Source organism: Mastomys coucha, unplaced genomic scaffold (genome assembly GCF_008632895.1).
Source record: "Mastomys coucha isolate ucsf_1 unplaced genomic scaffold, UCSF_Mcou_1 pScaffold1, whole genome shotgun sequence".
NCBI classification, from domain to species: Eukaryota; Metazoa; Chordata; class Mammalia; order Rodentia; family Muridae; genus Mastomys; species Mastomys coucha.
In genome coordinates, this window is record NW_022196891.1 from 53,273,494 (window position 1) to 53,286,920 (window position 13,427).

At 45.5% G+C, this 13,427-nt stretch overlaps 1 protein-coding gene across 5 annotated transcripts in view; it reads right to left on the reverse strand.

The window, feature by feature from the left end:
• Fam163a (family with sequence similarity 163 member A) overlaps window positions 1-13,427 on the reverse strand; it is a 94,599-nt gene that overhangs the window by 3,115 nt on the left and 78,057 nt on the right. For 4 of the 5 annotated variants that reach the window (XM_031385566.1, XM_031385547.1, XM_031385537.1 and 1 more), the window contains exon 2: window positions 6,829-6,923. The gene's annotated coding sequence lies outside the window, so the exon portion shown is untranslated. Of the gene's footprint in view, window positions 1-2,803; window positions 2,904-6,828; window positions 6,924-13,427 lie in introns of all 5 variants that reach the window. The other variant, XM_031385556.1, reaches the window with a different exon arrangement.

The window sequence follows — 13,427 nt, forward strand, 5'->3', positions numbered from 1 at the left end:
GCCCATTTTACTTTTGCAGGCATGGCCCCCCTTGACCCCCCCCCCGAATAACTGAACCCCGCAGGCTGGGATAGCCATGAATCCCGTGTGGTCACCTGGATGACGGGGTACCCATTTCTTCACCCACCAGGTGTACCTAGAAACTCTGTTTCTTGTTGGAGTTGGTCTGGTACTGCTAGGTATTCAAATGCTAAATACTGGCCCCCAAGATCTCTCCCCACGAAGAGATCCTCACATACACCAAATGATGCTATGTAACCTTCCTCCCCAAGTTAAGTGGTCAATATAAGGCTAAAGCCTGTGATTGGGCAGTAGATAGAGGTAGGCAGATAGAGGCCCAACAAGAAAGATGAAGAAGAGAGGAGATGGAGAGGGGAGGGAGCAGCTCTTAGGAGATGGACCGTGAGCACATGGCCAGGAGAAACAGCCAGTAACAAGGGACATATGGCTGGGATGTAAGTTAGAATAGTTCCAAAATCTGTCCAATCTCGGCTTACAGCTTACAAATAAAGTACCTGGATTGTGTATTTTTTATATGGGCTAGCTAGACTTTATCATTCCTTTTACAGCTTCTGCATTTAGAGGTACCAAGCAGCCTCGCCGCTGCTAACCTGGCTGTGGACCAGCAGTGTGGGCCTGTGCTGGCAACAAGGCATCCCCTGTTTACCATGGGCCTAAGGATTTTGCATTTTAAAAAAGTCTCTGGTGATTTACTTGCACATCAGTTTGATCAGAGTATTGGATGTGCCTAGCTGCTCTGGCTGAAATAGCTCAGACTCTTTTGATCTTCTTTGGTCTTCTGTTCCCTGTGCCAGTTCAGGCTGATGAACTGGTGTAACCTTCCGGGGTTTGTGTGTGAGCCCCGTACCTTCCACACTGTCCTTTGGCCTTTCATTAGCCCCTCCTGCGCCTGCCTGTGACTCTAGCATCTTTCTAGCACTGCCTGAAGACAGATACATATTTTTAAATTGACTAGCTTCCCCCAAAATAAGAGTCAAAGAGTAGAATACATGCGAAGGCACTGCAGTCGGATCCAGAACTGGAACAGGAGCTTGGGAATGGGGCAGCTAAGTAAGGCTGCTTGGTGCCTCGAAGGATATGTAAGCTTTGAACACATGGAGAAACACGATCATGTACCACCCAAAGCCCCTCAGGACTTCCCATAACCTCCAAAAGAATAAAAGATAGCTCATCTGGACACAGCGACAAAGGCTCTGCGGTCCCCAACTTCCCTGCATGCTCACCACCATTTAACTTCCTCTCAGACCTCATTGTTCCCTCAACTGAAGCTCCTGCCCCCTGTGGCAGTCCTGGCTCTTAGGGTTGGAAAGAGACTTAGACACCCTACGACGCTGAGGGGTGCAGGGCAGGAAGGAGAGGTTGCTGAGGAAGATGCCCCCTACTAGATCTGAGATGAATCCTGTAAACTGAGAGAAGGTGGTGCTGATAGAAGGAAACGGTCCAGGGGGTGAAAAACACTGGGGTGGGCGGGTGGAGGGGGAGGGGGTAATGGCTGGTGGAACAAGACCCTGAGAACTAAAGACTTCTGGGAAGACTGGGTGGGACACACTAGAGGTAGGCAGAAAGCAAACCGGGTTTGTTGGTGTGGGTCAAGATTATCTTTGTATCATTCAAATCTTGATTTCTATCCCCACAGAGAGTTGAGACTTTGGTTTTTTTCTCAGTATTTTGCAAGCGTTCTTCTCTATCCTCCTTTGGTCAATAAAGAGCTCACCAGCCAATTAGCTGTGCAGAGGAAAGAGAGAGGTTGGACTTTGGATCCCAGCTAGGGGTCCCAGGGAGAGAGAAGGAAGCAAACAACCACAGTGGGGGGTCAGGGTGGGGGAGAAGATAAGAGAGACAGTGTGGAGAGCCCTGGAGGATTTGACAGGAGATAGCGGTGAGAGAGCAAGCCAAGGTGAGAGAGCAAGCCAAGGTGAGAGAGCAAGCCAAGCCGAGGCAGTACAGATTGAAGGTCCTGTGGAGGGGAAGTAGACAGCCTTAGAGGGTTGGGATAACTCAGGGCCTGCTAGCCTAGGCGTGCAGCTTGTTGATAAACTTAATAGACCTTTGTGTCAGATATTTGGGAACTAGACCGGGCTAAGAGGCATAGAAATTCCCTGCAGTTATTCGGGTACAAGGAGGGCAGAAGAAAAGCCACAAAGACTTAGAGTTACAGGGCTTTAGGACAGAAGAAGAGCTGAGCTTCGATTCCTTTGGAGGTGATGGGAAGTCCTGAGGGGCTTTGGTGGTACATGGTCATCTTTCTCTATGTATTCAGATCTTACACATCCTTCAAAGCACCAAGTGACCTTTCTTGGCTGCCCCATTCCTGAGCCCTTGCCTCAGTTCTGCATCCTATTGCAATACCTTTCCATATTCTGTTCCTCAAGTCTTACTCTGGTGGGTACTAGTCAACTTAAAAATATATATTTATCTTTACTTGGTGCATGAGTGTTTTGCTTGTGTGCATGCATATGCACCACATGTGTGTACCTGCTACCTGAGGAAACCAGAAGAGGGTTTTAGATCCCCTGGAATTGCAATTACAGATGGCTGTGAGCTACCATGTGGTTGCTGGGAATTGAATCAGGGTCTTCTAGGGGATAAAAAACAAAACAAAACAGCGAGGGCTCATAATTGCTGAGAAATTTCTCTTTTGATGCAAAAATATCTTAAGCCTTCTACTAAGTTGTATATTGCGGGGACTTTGGGGGTCCTGCCTGAGATTTGATATTAAAGGCATGGAGACATCTGTGCAGTATGAGGCTGTTAGCCTGTTTGCTAGGGCAGTCCTGTGTACCTCCACCAGGCCTCCCTGACCAGCTCCTGCTCTGCTTCCGTCCATCTGCCCCAGCTCCCGCAGCAAGCAAACTCTTTATCAAAAGCCATATTCCTCACTCCTAGAAAAAAAAAATTATTAGTGTAGCAGGAGAGGCTCCACAGTCTACTCATTTTGAACAGTCAGCAGCAGGACTGTGCCCAAGTGTAAATCTCAGTGTTACCTGTTGGCCAGATTAAGGGCAACGTGACCTTCTGTGTCCTCCCCCAAGGCAACTTGCTTTTTTTTTTTTATTTAAGATTTATTTATTATATGTAAGTACACTGTAGCTGACTTCAGACACACTAGAAGAGGATGTCAGATCTCATTACAGATGGTTGTGAGCCACCATGTGGTTGCTGGGATTTGAACTCAGGACCTTTGGAAGAGCAGTCAGTGCTTTTACCCTCTGAGCCAACTCACCAGTTCCCCCACCACCACCACCACCACCCTGCAACTTGCTTTTTAACATGATAATCTTAGAGAATCCTCTTTTGGGGCTTGTAAGGAAATGACAAAAACATTTACATATCCTGTTGGCTCAACATTTAACAATTGAGAATGGGGGGGCACTCTTTCTTTTTTGTTTTTATTGGATATTTTCTGTATTTACATTTCAAATGTTATCCCCTTTCCCAGTCCCACACCCCCCTCCCTCCCAGAAACCTCCATCACCTCCCCCCTACCCCTGCTTCAGTGAGGGTGTTCTTCCATCCACCCATTTCCACCTCCCCACCCTCAGTTCCCCTACCCTGGGGCATCAAGCCTTCATAGGACCAAGGACCTCTCCTCCCACTGATGCCTGACAAGGCCACCCTCTGCTACATATTCTACATTGCTGGAGCCAAGCGTACTCTTCAGTTGGTGGTTTAGTCCTTGGGGGGGGGGGGTCTGGTTGGTTGATACTGTTGTTCTTCCTATGGGGTTGCAAATCCCTTTAGCTCCTTCAGTCCTTTCTCTAACTCCTCCATTGGGGACTCTACGCTCAGTCAAATGGTTGGCTTCGAACATCCACCTCTGTATTTGTAAGGCTCTGTCAGGGCTTCTCAGGAGACAGCTATATCAAGCTCCTTTCAGCATGCACTTCTTGGCACCCACAATAGTGTCTGGGTTTGATAACTGTATATGGGATGAATACCCAGGTGGGACAGTCCCTGGATGTCTGCTCTACACTTGGAGGGACACACTTTCCTAGCCAGTTGATACAATATGTGTGGGGTAGGTTACCCCAACAGTTGTAAATTGTTTTATAGTTTCCCACTCCTGCTGCTCTATACACTGTACATGGTACCACAATACACAGTGGGTAATAAAAGATGGTAATTGGTTCTGAGTAACATGTCCCAGGCTGACCGTTATGACTTTAACTGACCACTAGGGGACAGCAAGCTACAACTTTTAATTTCATCCACAGAATTGAGCGTCCCATTGGAGATGGATTTGGCTTTCCTGAGATGTGTATGTGTGTGTGTGTGGGGGGGGGGTTCCAGAAGCATCTGCTTGGTAGGTGGAGGGAGGAGATGAATCTTATGCTGGAGAGAATTTATATGATGCCATTATAAGGTCAGTGAATGATCTCCTCCTTCCACACATACTTCCAAGGGTGCTCCACGAGAGAGGCTTACTTCTTTTTTCCTTTCCTTTCTCTCTCTTTCTTCCTTTCTTCCTTCCTTCTTCCCTTCCTTTCTTCCTTCCTCCCTTCCTTTCTTTCTTTGTATTCTCTCTTTCTCTCTCTCTCTGTCTCAGACAGGATCCCAATTTTTATAGCTCATGCTGGCTTGGAGATTTCTATGTAGCCCAAACATGTAGCAATCCTCCTGCATGAGGACCTCAAGTGCTGGTATGTCATCTGTGAGGCTACCATACTGACTTTGGAAGCCTTAGTCCACTCTACTGGGATTTGTAGAAGACAAAGGCTTATGGAAAAGCCTTGTAAGAAGTGCCTCCCTCCCCGCACTAGGCCCTGGCCTACCCTCTGTCAGTTTTAGGGCTTAATGGCTTAGTGGCCTAAAATGTGCTGAAGGGCCCTACAGGAGGAAAGAGCAGCCTGATGGCTTGGGTTGGAGCCCACTTGTACCCTACACAGCCACCCCATCTTGGAAATCCACCTTTTGGCCTTGGAAAACAGACACAAAAAAGCTTGCAAATGATTGTGAGGGGGAAGTGAGATGCCACACACACCTTTCTTTCTTCCTCTCTTTCTCTCTTTCTTTCTTTCTTTCTTTCTTTCTTTCTTTCTTTCTTTTTTTGAGACAGGGTTTCTCTGTTTAGCCCTGGCTGTCCTGGAACTCACACTGTAGACCAGGTTGGCCTCGAACTCAGAAATCTGCCTGCCTCTGCCTCCCAAGTGCTGAGATTAAAGGTGTGCACCACCACTGCCTGGCCACATCTTTCATACAAGTTTGTTGGTTTGCTTTTTTGTTTTTAATTTTAGACAGGTCTCATCCTGCCATCTAGTCTTTCCCAGCATTTACCATGTAGCCCAGAATGCCTCAAACTCTCAACAATTTCCCTATCTCAGCTTCCTAAGTACTAGGGTTGCAGGTATGAGCCATCATACCTGGCTCTTGTGTGTATACACATACATATATACACATATACACACATATACACATACACACACGTGTGTGTGTGTGTATGTGTATTGTTTGTTTGAGACAAGGTCTCACTATGTAGACCAGGGTGGTCTCAAACTCACAAAGATCTGCCTCCCTAGTGCTGGCATTAAAGGTGTGTGACACCATGCATGATGCTCTTTGATATTTTTAAAGATCCTACCTGGCATGGCTATAGGGGAGACAGAGAAAGCTTGGCATGTCAAGGCTGCTTAAATGTCCCCTTAACCCTGTAAGCCATGTACTAAATGTGTGACATGAACTAAGCAGGCCTAGTCCATTTCCCTGAGGGCCTGGCACTAACAATACACTTTGAACCTAATTCCCACACTTAGTGGTTCCTATTATTTCAGGCAGGGTCATTGCCCTTGTTACAGTTAGCTGCAAATGACAATAATCCTTATACCTAAATAGCATGGCACAGTTTACCAGGCGTTTCTGTTTATATTCCCTCTTATGCTGGGCACCAGACTTAAAGATGGCTCCCAATAATCCCCATTCCTGGCAGTCGGCCTTGTATACTGCCGTTCTTTCCAGTGTGAATGTAACTATGACTTGCCTCTAAGAACCTGTAAAAGGCAGCAAAGATAATGGGATAATAGGATAAAAAGGGAATAGGCAGGTTCAAGGTGCATGCTTCTTTGTCACCAGGCAACTCTCCCTTTGCTTAGATGCACTGAGTTGCTACGTTGGGAGATCCATGTAACCAGTGATTCTGGACTGTGGCCAATAGCAAGCTGGAACCTGAGGCTCATTGTCCATGGCTCAGAAGTAACCATCACAGCCTCCACTACACACATGAGAACAGAAGCAAGTCTGTTTCCCAACCACTCAGTCAAGCTGTCCCCGACCTCAGGTGCAGGCTCTCCACCAAGGCCGAAGCCGTGGCCTTAGCTCTGCATAGCAGAATTCCCGACTCACAGAAACTCTGAGATGTTCTGTATGCACGGTTTTAAGCTGCTACATTTGATTCATAGCAAAAAATAAGTAATATACCTTCTTGCACCCCTCCCCCCCCCCAAAAAAAAACCTCACAACACAGGCAGAGGAGCCAGACTTCTCAGAGATCTATCTAAAGTCAACAGGGTAGCAGGTATCGGAGCCAGGATCTCAAGGCTAGTGCTATGGGCCCTCTGTCTCTTCAGTAACTTCATGAGAAGGAGAACAAAGTTCCTGTGTTCCCACTCAGGTCCTCTCAGAGCTGGGCAGAACAACTCAGTGGTGGCCAACCTGAAGGATAAGTGTCACCAAAGAGGAAAACTTGTCCACTAAAGAATTCCGAGGGCCTGTCCTCTGAGTTCAAGACTGTTACAGCAGGCCGTCAGCACCCACCTTCCTCCCTGGGGCCCAAATCTTCTGGGAGGAAAGCTTTGGCCTGTGTCTTATACTTACAGGAAACAGCAGGAGCAGCGGTGGCTCACTCATGCAGGCTGAACATGACCAGAGAGCAGCTGGGGATGCATCATGGCCAAGGGCATCATCGGTCCCTGATGGAGAAGACAGGAGTGGGGAAGGTTACTGGGATGCGGCAGTTGACTGGTCAGACAAACTAGAAGGTCTTCAGTTTTTAGAAAATCATACTCAATTCCATCTCCTTTTGGCTCTGCTGTCTATAACCCTCCGTCCAATGCAGGAGCAGAACAGTGGGCAAGAGGGCCTGGAGCAAGAGGCTCAGTGGAGACAGGAACCTTTTCAGACTCCACTAAGGAACTCAAGTATGTGTGCTATGTATGATGCTCAGGCTCTGCTCAGGTGCCCAGGGAGGGGATCCAATCGCTAGCGACATCTACGGAACCACCTACCACTGGCACGCTCTGCTTCTCTATCCCTGAGGCCGGAGTTCAGGGGTTGGTGCAGATCTAAGGCCAGCAGGACTTGGGAGCAGAGCTCGGGAAAAGTAGAAAAAAAGGCTGATGGGTGTTGAGCATCCGGACTCTGGCCCTGCTGTCTGTCCACCCTGAAGGGCTATACAGATTTCACCATGAGCTGAGGTGTCCCCTGGAGTGTTTTTCCTGAAGCAGATTAGTAATCGCCATCAACCAAGTCACAAGTTCAGAAGCAGACACTTTAAACCTCCCAGAGCTACACCCACAGTGGGTGGCACCTGGAGTCTATATTGTACCAGATTTTCATCTTGCCACTGTCCCCCTGGGGAAATGATACAGGAATGAAGGTCTTTGGGAGGTTTCAGTCTGGAGGCAGCAGGAGTGGGGTGGGAAGCGTGTAGGGACCTTGCAGAGTTGGTGGCATCTTCTGGTACCCATGTCAAGACTGGTTCTGTGTTCTGTGTCCTTGGGGCCAAGTACACTATTAGTCCTGAGGTAGGAGTTCAGAAGAGCCAGAGGCACATCATCCTGGGGAAGGACACTAAAAGTCACTCTCCATTAGAGTAGAGATCTCTGCTGTCTCAAAGGAACCCCCTACCATCAGTAACCCCAAAGGGTCACCTCATTCACTTCCTGGGTGACTAAAGATGCAAAATACAGGCTGCAGCTGGCACCAAAGCATGTGATTAATGGCCTCTGCCCCTGTTCCCCACCACATTAGGAACACAAGTTAATTGAGCGGGGGCTAAGCACCAGCTGATGTCAATTTCTTCTGATGTAATTAAGCCTTCTCCAGTCATTTATTAGCTGGTGGAATCAACAGAGCAGGTTAGCAGCTGGAGGAGAGGGACTTGTTTTCTTGTAAACTGTCTGGGACAGCAGCCTCAGGCCAGGCCGGTGGGAGAGGGAGGCAGCGGCAGGGTGGGGAGTATGGATGCAGGGGTTGGAGTGAGAGGAGGATGAAGCACAAGGACCTGTTGTTTCTGTGCTGAGGCCTATTGCCAAGCCCTGACTCTCAGATGAGGGTCTGGAGGGTCTCTTTTGCCCCAGGTTAGTAACTACAGGCTCCCAGAGATGTGTGCTGTTTGAAAGCAGCGCCTGCAAATCAGTGTGTCACCTAGGCCTTGGTGTGTCCTAAGACCGAGCAGGTCCTTGTGGCTGAGACATTCACGTACAACCCACGATAGGGGCAACTTCAACACTACAAGGAAAAGAACAGGGGCTGGATCCATGATGGTTCTAAATACAGCCAAGTTGACAGTGAAGGTCAACCGTTATAGCTCTGCCACCCAAACGCATACTTTTAAATCCTGGGCCCCTAAAGCTTCATTTTCACCTCATAATGCAAATGTATTTCATCCACCTTTAAAACTTCCCAAAGGCTTTTAACAGTTTTGGCACTGTTTAAAAGTTCAAAGTTGCTGGGCGGTGGTGGCGCACATCTTTAATCCCAGCACTTGGGAGGCAGAGGCAGGTGGATTTCGGAGTTCAAGGCCAGCCTGGTCTACAGAGTGAGTTCCAGGACAGCCAGGGCTACACAGAGAAACCCTGTCTCGAAAAACCAAAAAAAAAAAAAAAAAAAAAGTTCAAAGTCACAGGGGCTGGAGAAATGGCTCAGTGGTAAAGAGCACTGACTGCTCTTCCAAAGATCCTGAGTTCAATTCCCAGCAACCACATGGTGGATCAAAACCATCTACAGTGTGATCTGATGCCCTCTTCTGGTATGTTTGAAGACAGCTATAGTGTACTCATACACATAAAATAAATAAATAAATCTTTAAAAATTCAGAGTCACTTTTAAAAAAAAGATTTATTTATTTTTTTAAAATTTCTAATTTTTTTCAAAGATTTACTTATTTATTATATGTAAGTACCCTGTAGCTGTCTTCAGACACCCCAGAAGAGGGCATCAGATTTCATTATGGATGGTGGTGAGCCATTATGTGGTTGCTGGGATTTGAACTCGGGACCTTCAGAAGAGCAGTCAGTGCTATTAACCACTGAGCCATCTCTCTAGCCCGATTTATTTATTTAGTAAGTGTAAGTATACTGTAGCTGTTTCCAGACACACCAGAAAATGATATCAGATCACATTACTGATGGTTGTGAGCCTATGTGGTTGCTGGGAATTGAACTCAGAACCTTTGGAACAGCAGTCAATGCTCTTAGCTGCTGAGCCATTTCTCCAGCCCCCTCAAGGTCACTTCTGAAATGCAAAGCTTACTTGTTTTTAATTTCTGTAAGTGTGTGTGTGCACATGTCCATATAAGACTGTGTATGTGAGTATGTGTGTGGAGGCCTGAGGTTGACATCAGGAGTCTTCCTTAGTTGCTTTCCACCTTATTTTTTGAGACAGGATTTCTAACTTGAACCCAGTTGCTGGTTTAATTCCAGGAAAACAATCTCAAGTCCACCTGAGCAAACATCCTATGACAACCTGCCCTTAGCAACAGCTAGGCTACGATAGCAGGATCAAGGTACATGGAGATAACCTAAGACATCCTGCAGAGAATAGATAACTTAGCCATCCTGTTTGTCAGATGGATTTGTCCCTGTGTTTGTTTGGTTCCTGCAGATTACGCCAGGAATGTAGTTTTTAAAATATTAACTTGATGACCCGTATGGAAATTCCCCAAGCTTGCTGTAACTACAATAAATACCCTGCACCCCTAGACTCAGAGCTTTCATTCTGACCTGCTGCAATGGGGATGGCGAGAGACCTTGCTAGAAAGCTCATAATAAAGACCCTTATGTGTTTGCATCGGAGTTGGCTTCTCGGTGGTTTTAGGGGTCCCTGTAACTTGGGCATTGTACTCTTTCCCCCAGTTCCTGCTCTGCTGACAGAGCTGGCTTACCTAGGGTGGAGTTTTCTGAGATAAAGAGAACTCTATTGTCCAGCAGCTTCTGAAGTTTCTACAAGGAACCACCACCTGCTGCATTACTGAGTGTTCCTGCCTGGCAAGTTTCTACTAGCAACAAGATGCTAATGACGTTGAGGGGATGGTTTCATTTCATGTAAAGCCTCATTCTCCTAAGTGAACTTTGGACCTTGATAGGAAAACTTTGACTTGGTCTCATTATTTCTCTTGCAGTCCTATCCCCTACTCCTAGACCCCAGCCTTTCTTTCAGGAACCCGGTTTGTGTAGCTGCTGGACAGCTACAGGTGGCACCTGGACAGGGACCTGAAAACGAAAGGGCCAACTGAGGGTGGCACTGTCTTGGATGGAGCTCCACAGAAAATCGAAGAAGATGGTATCCGGCATAGGTAAGCAACTTATAGTATTGGTGCTAGCGCTGGCCTTGAACTTCTGTTGTTTTGAGGCAACTTATAGTATTGGTGCTAGAGCTGATCTTTTAAAAGTGTTGCTATTGGTGTGAAAGGATACGGCTAAGCTGGGACAGCGCTGGCCGATGCTGATCTCACTTAAGGGTTGACAGTGAACAAAATAGGGATAGGAAACTTCAAGCAGGCAATTGTCCGCAGTCAAGAACTGCATCGGGCAAGAGGAATAGGGCATAAATAAAATAAAAAATAAAATAAAAGAGTAAAAAACAGAAACAAAACTATATACATATATAGATAAAATCTATCTATCTATCTAGATAAAAAGGAGAGAGACATAAACAAATGACATGAGAAAGAAAGATCAAAAGAGAAAGAAAATGGATTTCGGAGCTATCCTAGAGACAGAGAGAAACTGGGAGACATCTTGCTTTCTCATACAGTAGAACTCCCTAGTCTTGATTACATCAAATTCTCTACCCTCTCTGTGTTGTTTATAGTCGGTGCACCTAACTGTCTACATGTCAATTTATGTCTGCTTTTGTTTTGTTGTCTGAATGATTGTTGTTCTATGTTTCATGTTAAAAGGAAAAAATGATTAAAAACCTTATCTGCTGACTATCCATCTCTTGATTCAGCCTCAGGGTGCACAGGAGAGGCTGATTTAAGTTGCACCCCACCTCTAGGCCAGAGTCAAACAGCTTCTCCTGCTGAGAAGCTGCTCTTAAGAAGGGTCAGCAGCTTAATTCCTAAGGCAAATAAGCTAACAGTTGTTCCTTCCAGAAAAACCTCTGCAATTGTGATTATTGGGTTCTATAAATGACAAAGTGCTTTTTCTCTTAAAATTATAGCTAGAAAAGGGAAAGACTATTTGATTGGTCTAGATTTATAAGATTTATGTAGCTGCTTCATTTGGTTTCTGACTAGTCTTAAAGGTATAAATATGTTCTGCATGATTATTGGCTTATAAGTTATTGGGTGTGGTGAAAAGCTGTAAAATTGGTAACAGAAAGTTAACTTAAAACTGGTAACTCAGGGTTGGAGTCATTTTTAACAACTACGTGTGGCATGAGCCAGCCAAGAAACCAAGCTTCTAAAATACTTCTAATTTGAGACAATATTCTAATTTGAGGTAATATTTTATATAATTCTTATCCTAGAAACTAGATGTATAAGAGATAAGATTTAAAACAATGTCTCTTTATTGAAGCATTAAAAGTTGCATGTCAGGAGCCCGGCAGTGGTGGCACACGCCTTTAATCCCAGCACTTGGGAGGCAGAGGCAGGCGGATTTCTGAGTTCAAGGCCAGCCTGGTCTACAGAGTGAGTTCCAGGACAGCCAGGGCTACACAGAGAAACCCTGTCTCAAAAAACCAAAAAAAAAAAAAGTTTCACTGTCGTACATTCATATGTAAGAATTGGCAGCCAAATTTTCTAACTTGACAGTAATACTTTGGCATTGATTTTAAAGAGAATAGATTTTTTAAAATTGGGTTCTGCCCTCCTAAAGGTTATGGTTATGCCTTAATATTACAAAAGAAACATAAAAAGTATGGCAAAAATTACCAGTGTTCCATTGGCTGCAGTTTGCAGTTTGATTGCAAGCTCAATATTCTTAACTCGCCTATATTTTGTAATTAGGATGATTGCAAGAAGAATAATAGTTAAAGACAACTGTGGCCAGTATGGGCCCAGTGCCCCTTTTACATAAGCTTTATTGGATACAGTGCTAAAGCAAAATTTTATCCTCCAAGGTTAAAAAGGAGATCGCAGCAAAAATTTATTTTTGTTCTTTTTAAAGATTTATGTTTATTTATTTTATGTGTATGAGTAGATTGTAGCTGTACAGATAGCCATGAGCTTTCATATGTGTGGCTGCTGGGAATTGAACTCAGGACCTCTGCTGGCCCCGCTCGTTCAGGTCTGGCCCTGTTCACTCCAGTGTAATTCACTGTAGCTGTCTTCAGACACACCAGGAGAGGGCATCAGATCTCATTATGGGTGGTTGTCAGCCACCATGTGGTTGCTGGGATCCGAACTCAGTACTCAGGACCTTCAGAAGAGCAGTCAGTGCTCTTACCCTCTGAGCTATCTCGCCAGCCCCCCCCCCTTTTTTTTTTGAGACAGGGTTTCTCTGTCTGTCCTAGAACTCAGTCTGCAGACCAGGCTGGCCTCGAACTCAGAAATCTGCCTGCCTCTCCCTCCCAAGTGCTGGGATTAAAGGTGTGTGCCACCACTGCCCGGTGAAAATTTATTAAATAAAAACAGCTAGTAAAATTTTTGAAAAAAAAAAAAAAATTTTTGGAGACACTCAAAAAGGGGTTCCTTTGTTACACAATTGTCTCATAAGAATGTTAATGAAGTTCTCTGCAGCCATCCAGCCATACATAGCAAAGACAGATTTATCTAGATATATTCGTCTATGTGTGGAAATTAGACCCTCATACAATCAAAGTCTAGCTGTGTTTGCCTTACAGGAGGTTACAGTACATACAAACAATGCTTTCTCAAGCACTGAGGTTATAGAAATGTTTTAAGAAACATCAGCTTGAGAAAGCCTGTCAAAAATTTAGAGACAGGGACAGACAGTAAAATTGCTCCCCTGGAATCTGTCCACACTGCACGAGGTGTAATCTCGAGGCCAAACTCAGGCAATTTACTCAGAGTAACAAAAATATTTACATTTGCGGGATAGTGGTGGTGCATGTCTTTAATCCCAGCACTTGGGAGGCAGAGATGGCCAGATTTCTGAGTTTGAGGCCAGCCTGGTTTACAGAGTGAGTTCCAGGACAGCCAGGGGCTACACAGAGAAACCCTGTCTTGAAAAACATATATGTGTATGTGTATGTGTATGTATGTGTATATATATATATATATATAT